Below are 10,675 nucleotides of genomic sequence, written 5' to 3' on the forward strand. Positions count from 1 at the left end.
ACGAGGATTCACCGGTTTCTGAGCTTTTGTAGAATTTACAATAGATATCGCTCATGTAATGTAAGAAGTGAAATCTTCGGCATTGTACTATATATATAAATTTCTCTGCAGTATTTGTGCATCATGAATAGTGGTATGTGTTAAAGGGGCCCACTGAGACTCTTTCACCCAGGGCCCACAAAAACCTGGAGCTGGCCCTGCACAGGAGGACAGGATGGAGGTGATGAAGGCACAGGGGGACATGATGAAGGTGATGAGGACACAAGGGGACATGATGGAGGCGATGAAGGCACAGGGTGACATGATGGAAGTGATGAAGGCACAGGGGGACATGATGGAGGTGATGAGGACACAAGGGGACATGATGGAGGTGATGAGGACACAGGAGGACATGATGGAAGTGATGAAGGCACAGGGGGACATGATGGAGGTGATGAGGACACAGGGGTACATGATGGAGGTGATGAGTACACAGAGGGACATGATGGAGGCGATGAGGGCACAGGGGGACATGATGGAGGTGATGAGGGCACAGGGGGACATGATGGAGGTGATCGGGGTGCGGAGCTGATCTCACACATATCACACACATTATCTGCTTTGATAAGAGATATAAATGTGATCTTCTATGTGCAGGATCCTGCAGACATATTACTGGGTGTAAACACGACTGGTAATAATCTCCTTATATCAGAAGACCTGAAAACTGCGACCTGGACAGAAATAACACAGAATCGTCCAGAAACAGCAGAGAGATTCCAGTATAATCAGGTGATGAGCAGGAGGGGATTTACCTCAGGACGACATTACTGGGATGTGGAGATCAGGGGGTCTTGGAAGTGGATAGTGGGGATGTGTTATCCCAGTATAGACAGGGGGCGTCAGTCACACATTGGAAATAATAACAAGTCCTGGTGTTTATATAGAGGGCGGAGGTATAATAATCAGAGTATAATAATACATCACAGTAAAGTGAACCCGTTACCTCTCCAGTGATAGATTCAGGATATATCTGGATTTTGAGGTCGGGCAGCTGTCCTTTTATGAGCTGTGTGACCCCATCAGACACTTACACACCTTCACTGCCGCCGTCACTGAGCCCCTTCATGTTGAATTATGGGTATGGAGAGGGTCTATAAAGATATCAGGAGCAGCAGCTGTGAGGAACCATCATCATAGAAGAAATCTACCCAGAGACTGGTGACATCACAGGAGCGGAGTCTATGATTGGTGCAGCATTCAGCCAGTGGGAGCAGTCTCATGAAGTATCAGGTTACATCTCTTACAAAAAGTGAATTTTATATGACTTCGTTTTTGCCATGATTTTCATAAAAATGCAGTAAAACTCGGTGATCTTAGAATAGTTGTTTAATACACAGGTGATGGCATGTCCAGGTATCCTAATGGACTCATGTCTGTGTGGTTGGGTCTGATATTGGGGCTCAGCTTCACGTGAATATCAGACTCCAGGGAGGAGCTGTAGCAGATTTTTTTAGTCCATTTTTTGTTCGTGTATGACATCACATCTCTTTATACACGTGTTTTTTTTTTCAGATCCTGTGTTATACCATACTAGATGGTGGTTCGATTCAAACGCATCGGGTATTCTAGAATATGTATGCGGGCGACCGGGCGCAATCAGTAGAGCGGTGTTTAAATTTGGCGCCAATATCGCTGATTGGGACGCGGCCGGCGGCCGCAACCAATCAGCGAGTCGTATTAGTGAGGACCGGGGAGCGGCGCTGCCTGTGCGGGTACTTCCGCTACGAGCAGCCGGGAGATGACCGGCTGCTCGCAGCAGATGTATCCTGACCGGCGGCGCCGCTCCCCGGTCCTCCCTTCACACTTGCTGTCGGGAGATCAGCGGCCCTAGCCGCTGATCTCCCGACGATAGCCGCATGGAGGTCAGCAGCGCCGCCGGTCGGGGTAGTTCTGCTACGAGCAGCCGGGAGATGACCGGCTGCATCGCCACTGACCTCCGTGTGGCAGATGAGCCGCTAACAGCCGCCATCTTTTTCTGAAATCCCGCGTCGCTGATTGGCCGCAGCCGGACCAATCAGCGACGCGGGATTTCCTGGACAGAAGGAAAGACAGACAGACGGGATAAGACGATTATATATATTAGATACACACTTCCTCCTCTTACTATAATAATCCAATCATATGAAATAGTCATCTATTATTTCACTAGATGGTGGCCTGATTCTAACGCATCGGGTATTCTAGAATATGTATGCGGCCGACCGGGCGCAGTCAGCAGAGCGGTGTTTAAATTTGGCTGCAATATCGCTGATTGGTCGCGGTGGCAGGCCGCGACCAATCAGCGAAGCGGTGTTTAAATTTGTCGCCAATATCACTGATTGGTCACGGCTGGTGGTTGCGACTAATCAGCAGAGAGGTGTTTAAATTTGGCGCCAATGTTGCTGATTGGTCGCGGACAGCGACCGCGACTAATCAGCAGAGCAGTGTTTAAATTTTGCGCCAATACTGTTGATTGGTTGCGGCCGGCGACCGCGACCAATCATCAGAGCATTGCTTAAATTTGTCACCAAAATTGCTGATTGGTCGCGGCCGGCCACCGCGACCAATCAGCAGAGCGTTGTTTAAATTTGGGGCCAATCTCGCTGATTGTTCGCGGCTGGCGGTCGCGACCAATCAGCAGAGCGTTGTTTAAATTTGGCGCCAATCTTGCTGATTGGTCGCGGCTAGCAACCGCGACCAATCAGCAGAGCGGGGTTTAAATTTTACGCCAATAATGCTGATTGGTTGCGGCCGCCGGCCGCGACCAATCAGCAGAGCGTTCTTTAAATTTGGGGCCAATCTCGCTGATTGTTCGCGGCTGGCGGTCGCGACCAATCAGCAGAGCGTTGTTTAAATTTGGCGCCAATCTCGCTGATTGGTCGCGGCTAGCAACCGCGACCAATCAGCAGAGCGCTGTTTACATTTGGCGCCAATCTCGCTGATTGGTCGCGTCTGGCGTCCGCGACCAATCAGCATAGCGTTGTTTAAATTTGGGGCCAATCTCGCTGATTGGTCGCGGACGCCAGACGCGACCAATCAGCAGAGCGTTGTTTAAATTTGGCGCCAATCTCGCTGATTGGTCGCGGGCAGCGGCCGCGACCAATCAGCACAGCGGTGTTTAACTTTTAGGCCAAGATCAGTGATTGGTCACGGCGAGAGATCGCGACCAATCATCGAATCGTATTGGTGAGGATCGGGGAGCAGAATCGTATTGGTGAGGACCGGGGAGCGCCGCTGCCTGTGCGGCTACTTCTGCTGCGAGAAGCCGGGAGATGAGCGACTTCTCGCAGCAGAAGTATCCCGCCAGCAGCGGCGCTCCCCGGTCCTCCCTTGACACCCTAGCCGCATGGATGTCAGCGCCGCTGCCTGTGCGGCTACTTCCGCTGCGAAAACCCGGGACATGAGCGGGCGCTCGCAGCAGAAGTAACCCGCAGCGCCGCTCCCCGGTCCTCCCTTGATACCCTAGCCGCATGGAGGTCAGCGTCGCCGGCGGTCGGGAGATGAGCGCCTCGCGCCGGTCATCTCCCGGCTGCATCGCCAGATGACCCGCTAACGGCCGCCATCTTTTTTCAGAAATCCCGCGGCGCTGATTGGCCGCTGCCGGACCAATGAGCGACGCAGGATTTCCTGGACAGACAGACAGACAGAAAGACAGACAGACAGACGGGATAAGACGATTATATATAGATGATATTACTTTATTTAGTTAATTTAACACAGCAAGCAAGATAATAATAAAAAACAGCCCCTGAAAAATCCCATAAAAACACATGAGTGGTGTGGTCCACCACTATCTTATTGATATGAGGTAGTATATTGTACAGATTAGCTTAGTATACATCAATATTACCAGCACATATAATGCACAGCATGAACCTGTTCATTTTACTAGTTTAAGTTACAGTTGAAATATATTATACAGATTTACCCAGTGTACATCAGTATAGTTAACATACATAACACTCAACACCAACCGGTTAGTATCACATATATGATGCTCAGCATGAGCTAGTTAATAGCACATGAATATATAGCAGCTAAAATACAAACCAGATGCCATGGTAGTATCTCCACACCACCCAAGCACCCCAACGCACGTTTCGCATATGTTGCTTCCTCGGGGGGTACTTGGGGCAGTGAGCAGTCTGATCATAAATAGTTGTACAGAGGAGTTGGGCCAATTATTGTACCCTATCATGTGTCGTTAATAGAGATGAGCGTTGTTCTACTCGAACTGTTCGCCAATCTCAAATTTGAGCTGTTTTGGGCGGTGTTCGAGCCGTTCGGCGAACACGAACAATTTGAGAAAAATTCGGCTGTTCGAGGTTATGTTCGATAACTGTTCGTGCACCAAAATCATAACTGGATTTTTTCTCAGTAATGATGAAAATTAATGTTAATACGCAGTTTGAGTGTACAGCGGGGCGGGGGGAGGGGCAGGGGATGGATCTCTGCAGGAATAATGAAGATCTCCATTTTTCTTTCTCTTTCCCGCATTTACAGTGGGGAGGTGCAATCTGTCAGCCTATCAGCAGCGCACACACGGAGCGAAGTGCTTTTTTCACACAAGCAAGGGCATGTGTCATTGGCAGTGTATGTCACATGTCCTTGCCCTATAAGACCAAGCCATTTTCCCCGTCGCCACCATTTTCTCACTGCTGCAGCTGCGTGTTAGACGGCACCGCTGTTGCTGTGTGCGCTATACCTTGTTAATTTCAAGCCAATTTTCGCACAAATATACAGATAGCTTGGGAGTAGGGAATAGTTGTGATTGCAGTCCTTTTAAGGACTAGGTTACAGCATTTCCTACGACTTTTATCAGGCAGGTCTGTGCTCTTAAATAGATAGATTGTGGGAGTAAAGACTAATTGTAATTGGAGTCCTTTTCAGGACTAGGTTACATCAGTTCCTATCAGTTTTTGCCAGGCAGGTCTGTGCCAGTGCTGTGCAAGTTTTTTTCACAGCATTTGGCTGAATCTAGCAAAGCAAATCCTTTTTGGCCTCTTGCAGAGTGTGTTAGTCAGTGGAGTAGCCTATCTGTGTTGCAAGATATACCACCTGTGTATAGAATACCAATTTTTTTACTGCACCTAGTGAAGTAAAATCTTTTGGGCATAGCATCATTCTATTAGTCCATCTATACTGACCTCCATCAGGTTGCAAATTGAATATAATTTTTTTCTGCATCTAGCTCTGAAAAAATATTGGGCTTCTAGCTGTGTGTGGGACTTGTTGTATTAGTCCATCTATACTGACCTCCATCAGGTTGCAAACTGAATATATTTTTTTCTGCATCTACCTCTGAAAAAATATTGGGCTTCTAGCTGTGTGTGGGACTTGTTCTATTAATCCATCTATACAGACCTCCATCAGGTTGCAAACTGAATATATTTTTTTCTGCATCTACCTCTGAAAAAATATTGGGCTTCTGCTGTGTGTGGGACTTGTTGTATTAGTCCATCTATACTGACCTCCATCAGGTTGCAAACTGAATATATTTTTTTCTGCATCTACCTCTGAAAAAATATTGGGCTTCTAGCTGTGTGTGGGACTTGTTCTATTAATCCATCTATACTGACCTCCATCAGGTTGCAAACTGAATATATTTTTTTCTGCATCTACCTCTGAAAAAATATTGGGCTTCTAGCTGTGTGTGGGACTTGTTGTATTAGTCCATCTATACTGACCTCCATCAGGTTGCAAACTGAATATATTTTTTTCTGCATCTATCTCTGAAAAAATATTGGGCTTCTAGCTGTGTGTGGGACTTGTTCTATTAATCCATCTATACAGACCTCCATCAGGTTGCAAACTGAATATATTTTTTTCTGCATCTACCTCTGAAAAAATATGTGGCCTTCTAGCAGTGTGTGGGACTTTCTCTATTAGTCCATCTATACTGACCTCCATCAGGTTGCAAACTGAATATAATTTTTTTCTGCATCTAGCTCTGAAAAAATATTTGGCCTTCTAGCAGTGTGTGGGACTTTCTCTATTAGTCCATCTATACTGACCTCCATCAGGTTGCAAATTAAAAATAATTTTTATCTGCATCTACAGTACCTCTGAAAAAATATTTGGGCTTCTAGCTGTGTGTGGGACTTGTTCTATTAGTCCATCTATACTGACCTCCATCAGGTTGCAAATTGAATATAATTTTTATCTGCATCTAGCTCTGAAAAAATATTTGGCCTTCTAGCAGTGTGTGGGACTTTCTCTATTAGTCCATCTATACTGACCTCCATCAGGTTGCAAATTGAATATAATTTTTATCTGCATCTAGCTCTGAAAAAATATTTGGCCTTCTAGCAGTGTGTGGGACTTTCTCTATTAGTCCATCTATACTGACCTCCATCAGGTTGCAAATTAAAAATAATTTTTATCTGCATCTACCTCTGAAAAAATATTTGGGCTTCTAGCTGTGTGTGGGACTTGTTCTATTACTCCATCTATACTGACCTCCATCAGGTTGCAAACTGAATATATTTTTTTCTGCATCTACCTCTGAAAAAATATTGGGCTTCTAGCTGTGTGTGGGACTTGTTGTATTAGTCCATCTATACTGACCTCCATCAGGTTGGAAATTAAAAATATTTTTTATCTGCATCTACAGTACCTCTGAAAAAATATTTGGGCTTCTAGCTGTGTGTGGGACTTGTTCTATTAGTCCATCTATACTGACCTCCATCAGGTTGCAAATTGAATATAATTTTTATCTGCATCTAGCTCTGAAAAAATATTTGGCCTTCTAGCAGTGTGTGGGACTTTCTCTATTAGTCCATCTATACTGACCTCCATCAGGTTGCAAATTAAAAATAATTTTTATCTGCATCTAGCTCTGAAAAAATATTTGGCCTTCTAGCAGTGTGTGGGACTTTCTCTATTAGTCCATCTATACTGACCTCCATCAGGTTGCAAATTAAAAATAATTTTTATCTGCATCTACCTCTGAAAAAATATTTGGGCTTCTAGCTGTGTGTGAGACTTGTTCTATTAATCCATCTATACAGACCTCCATCAGGTTGCAAACTGAATATAATTTTTTTCTGCATCTAGCTCTGAAAAAATATTTGGCCTTCTAGCAGTGTGTGGGACTTGTTCTATTAGTCCATCTATACTGACCTCCATCAGGTTGCAAATTCAAAATAATTTTTTGTCTGCATCTAGCTCTGAAAAAATATTTGGCCTTCTAGCAGTGTGTGGGACTTTCTCTATTAGTCCATCTATACTGACCTCCATCAGGTTGCAAACTGAATGTATTTTTTTTCTGCATCTACCTCTGAAAAAATATTGGGCTTGTAGCTGTGTGTGGGACTTGTTCTATTAATCCATCTATACAGACCTCCATCAGGTTGCAAACTGAATAAAAAATTTTTCTGCATCTACCTCTGAAAAAATATTTGGGCTTCTAGCTGTGTGTGGGACTTGTTCTATTAGTCCATCTATACTGACCTCCATCAGGTTGCAAATTGAATATAATTTTTTTCTGCATCTAACCCAGCCAATAGTTTTGGCCTAATACCACAGTTTGGCCACTCAGCTCTGCTCGGTTCCCATCCATTGTTTTTTTGTGCAAACAACTCCAGAGTTGTGAATTAGTTAACCACCAAAATGAGTGGAAAAAGGCCTGCTGCTGGTGGAAAGGGGAATAGGCGTGTTGGGAAGGGGAAAAAAGGTTGTGTCCGTGGGGTAGGTGTTAAAGCAACAGTAACATCTGCAGAAGAAAGACCATCTTCCAGCCAAACTAAAATGTCTACTTCTTTTAGCGGACAATGTGATAAGATCTCTTTCTTACGGCCACGCCAATCGCTACAAATTCCAGATGAGGCACAAAAACAGCAGGTGCTTCAACGGATATCAAGTGCTCCTTTAAGTGGGCTCTCCTCCACATCAACTTCAACATCACAAATACTCCAGTCCTCAAAGGTGTCACCCCAATCGCACTTGCTTCCTCACAGCTCCCAAATCTCCAGCTGCCCGTCTGAGTATGAGGTAGAACAGATGGTTGAGTCTGCAGAGCTGTTTACTCATACTATAGCCTGGGAATCAGAGGTCGACTCCAGCGCTTCTGTGAATCCAGACGAGGAAATGATCTGCACTGATGCCCAGAATCTTTATGAGTCGGATCCACGACCAGACGCAGAAGGTTCTGACCATAATGTAGACCCTCATTCCCAAACTGTAACTCCTGTTGGTGGAGACAATGAGGAAGACGATGATAAGACTCAAATACCTGATTGGAGCGACAACTTTAGTTTTTTGTCAGGGCAGGAACAGGTTGGCTCTGAGGACGACGGGTGTGATAACGCACAGGGTGATGATGATGAGGTTGGAGATCCCACTTACTGTCAACCCACAGTCAGCCAAGAGATGAGGTCAGCAGAGGAGGTGGAGGAAGATGCTAGTGACGACGAGGTCAGGTTGCGCCTTCCTGGACAGAGACGTAGTACTGGAAGCACGTCAACAACTGCATCCTCAAACACAACTCTGCCTCTCACCACAAGTCGTGGTGGCTCTTCAGGTCGCATGGGTGCTAAGCCTTGCATAGCCTGGGCATTTTTTCAGATCGATAAAGATGACCCAACTCGTGTTATCTGTAACATTTGTCAGCAAAAGCTAAGTAGAGGCCAAAAAATACATAGTTTGAGTACTTCATGCATGAACCGGCACATGGACATGAAGCATAAGTTGCAGTGGGAAGCTCAGTGTGCTACAATGCGGCCTAGCCGGCCGGGCCAACCACCGTCTGCCATATCTTGTGCATCCGCGGCCTCTTCATCCTCTGTGACTGGGGGGACAGCAGTCACACCTGTTTTGGGGCGCAGACCTGCCACCTCTTTACCCGCAACAGCCAGCGTGATTGGCAGGTCATCATTTTCTTTGGAGGTGGTAACACCAGCTGGTGTTGAGCGCTGTCCGACATCGATAGCACCACCTTTGGATCAAGGCAACCTAACATGTCCGCCTGCATCTTCCTCACAGACCGGCAGTTTGCCGGGGACACCCTTATCAACCCCGTCTAAGCACAATAGCCAGCCCTCGGTCCCTCAGATGTGGACAAGTAAAAGACCATTTCCTCCTAGCCATGAGAAAGCTAAGAGGTTGAATTTCACCATCTGCAAGCTCTTGGCTACAGAAATGCTGCCTTTCCGCCTGGTGGACACAGAGGATTTTCGAGACCTTATGTCCGTCGCAGTGCCCCAGTACCAGATGCCCAGTCGGCACTACTTCTCAAAGAAAGGTGTGCCTGCGCTCCACCAGCATGTCGCACACAACATCACCGCTTCTTTGAGAAACTCTGTGTGTGACAGGGTGCATTTCACCACAGACACTTGGACGAGTAGGCATGGACAGGGGCGTTACATGTCGCTGACTGGGCGATGGGTAACTATGGTGACAGCAGGACAAGGGGCTTCTGTCCAAGTCTTGCCGTCCCCACGAGTTGTGCGTCAATCCTCTTTATGTCAAAGTTCCTCCACTGCTTCTGCCTCCTCAACCTCCTCTCGGTCTTCCACCTGCACCCAAAGCCTGTCTGGTCATGCCATAAGCTTTCTAACTGCGCAGAAGGGATCCTGCACACCTCCTTACTATGCTGGCAGTAGGGCTCAACGTCATCAGGCGGTTTTTACATTGAAATGTCTGGGAAATGTGAGTCACACAGCTGAGGAGTTGTGGTCAGCTCTGGAGAACCAATTTCATGAATGGTTGTCTCCACTGGACCTGAAACCAGGGAAGGCCGTGTGCGACAATGCTGCAAACCTGGGTGCGGCCCTTCGCCGGGGCAATGTCACACACGTGCCTTGTATGGCTCACGTGTTGAACCTGGTTGTCCAGCAATTTTTAGCCCACTATCCCAGACTAGATGGCCTTCTGCAGAGGGCACGGTCGCTGTGTGCTCACTTCCGCCGTTCGCATCCCGCAGCTCAGCGACTTACATCTCTACAGAAGTCGTTGGGCCTGCCACTTCACCGGCTAAAATGCGATGTGCCTACCCGGTGGAATTCAACTCTGCACATGTTGCAGCGACTGTGGCAGCACCGACAAGCCCTGGTGCAATACGTTCTGACGTATAGCCTGAGCCAACGAGATCCAGAGGTGGGGCAAATCACGCTGGAGGAGTGGTCTCAGATCAGGGACCTATGCACCCTTCTGCACAGTTTTGAAATGGCGACGAAGATGTTTAGTGCTGACGATGCCATTATCAGCATGACTATTCCGGTGATTTACATGCTGGAGCACATGTTAAACAGAATTCGGAGTCAGGTGGTGGCACAAGAGGAGGTGGAGGAAGTAGAGGAGGAGGAGTTGTATGCGGAAGGGCTAACATCTGCAAGATCCAGACGGTCGGCAGCACCAAGGCGGCAGGCATGTGAGGGTGGGGGAGATGGTTTTACCAGGGCGCATGGTAGCAGCCAAACTAGTGAGGAAGGTGCAGGAGCCCAGGAAGAAGTGGAGGACGAACTGATGGAAGACTCATCAGATGAGGGAGACCTTGATCACATTTCTGTTGTGCGAGGTTGGGGGGAGAGGACAGAGGAAGGAAGCATGATTGTTACCTCGCCACCAACACAACAGGGACTTGGTGCTCCTGGATGCGCAACACACATGAGTGCCTTCTTGCTGTACTACCTGCAACATGACCCTCGAATTGTGA

The sequence above is a fragment of the Phyllobates terribilis genome, unplaced genomic scaffold (genome assembly GCF_046119375.1).
Source record: "Phyllobates terribilis strain yellow unplaced genomic scaffold, ASM4611937v1 Scaffold_10__3_contigs__length_209671492, whole genome shotgun sequence".
In the NCBI taxonomy this organism is placed as follows: Eukaryota; Metazoa; Chordata; class Amphibia; order Anura; family Dendrobatidae; genus Phyllobates; species Phyllobates terribilis.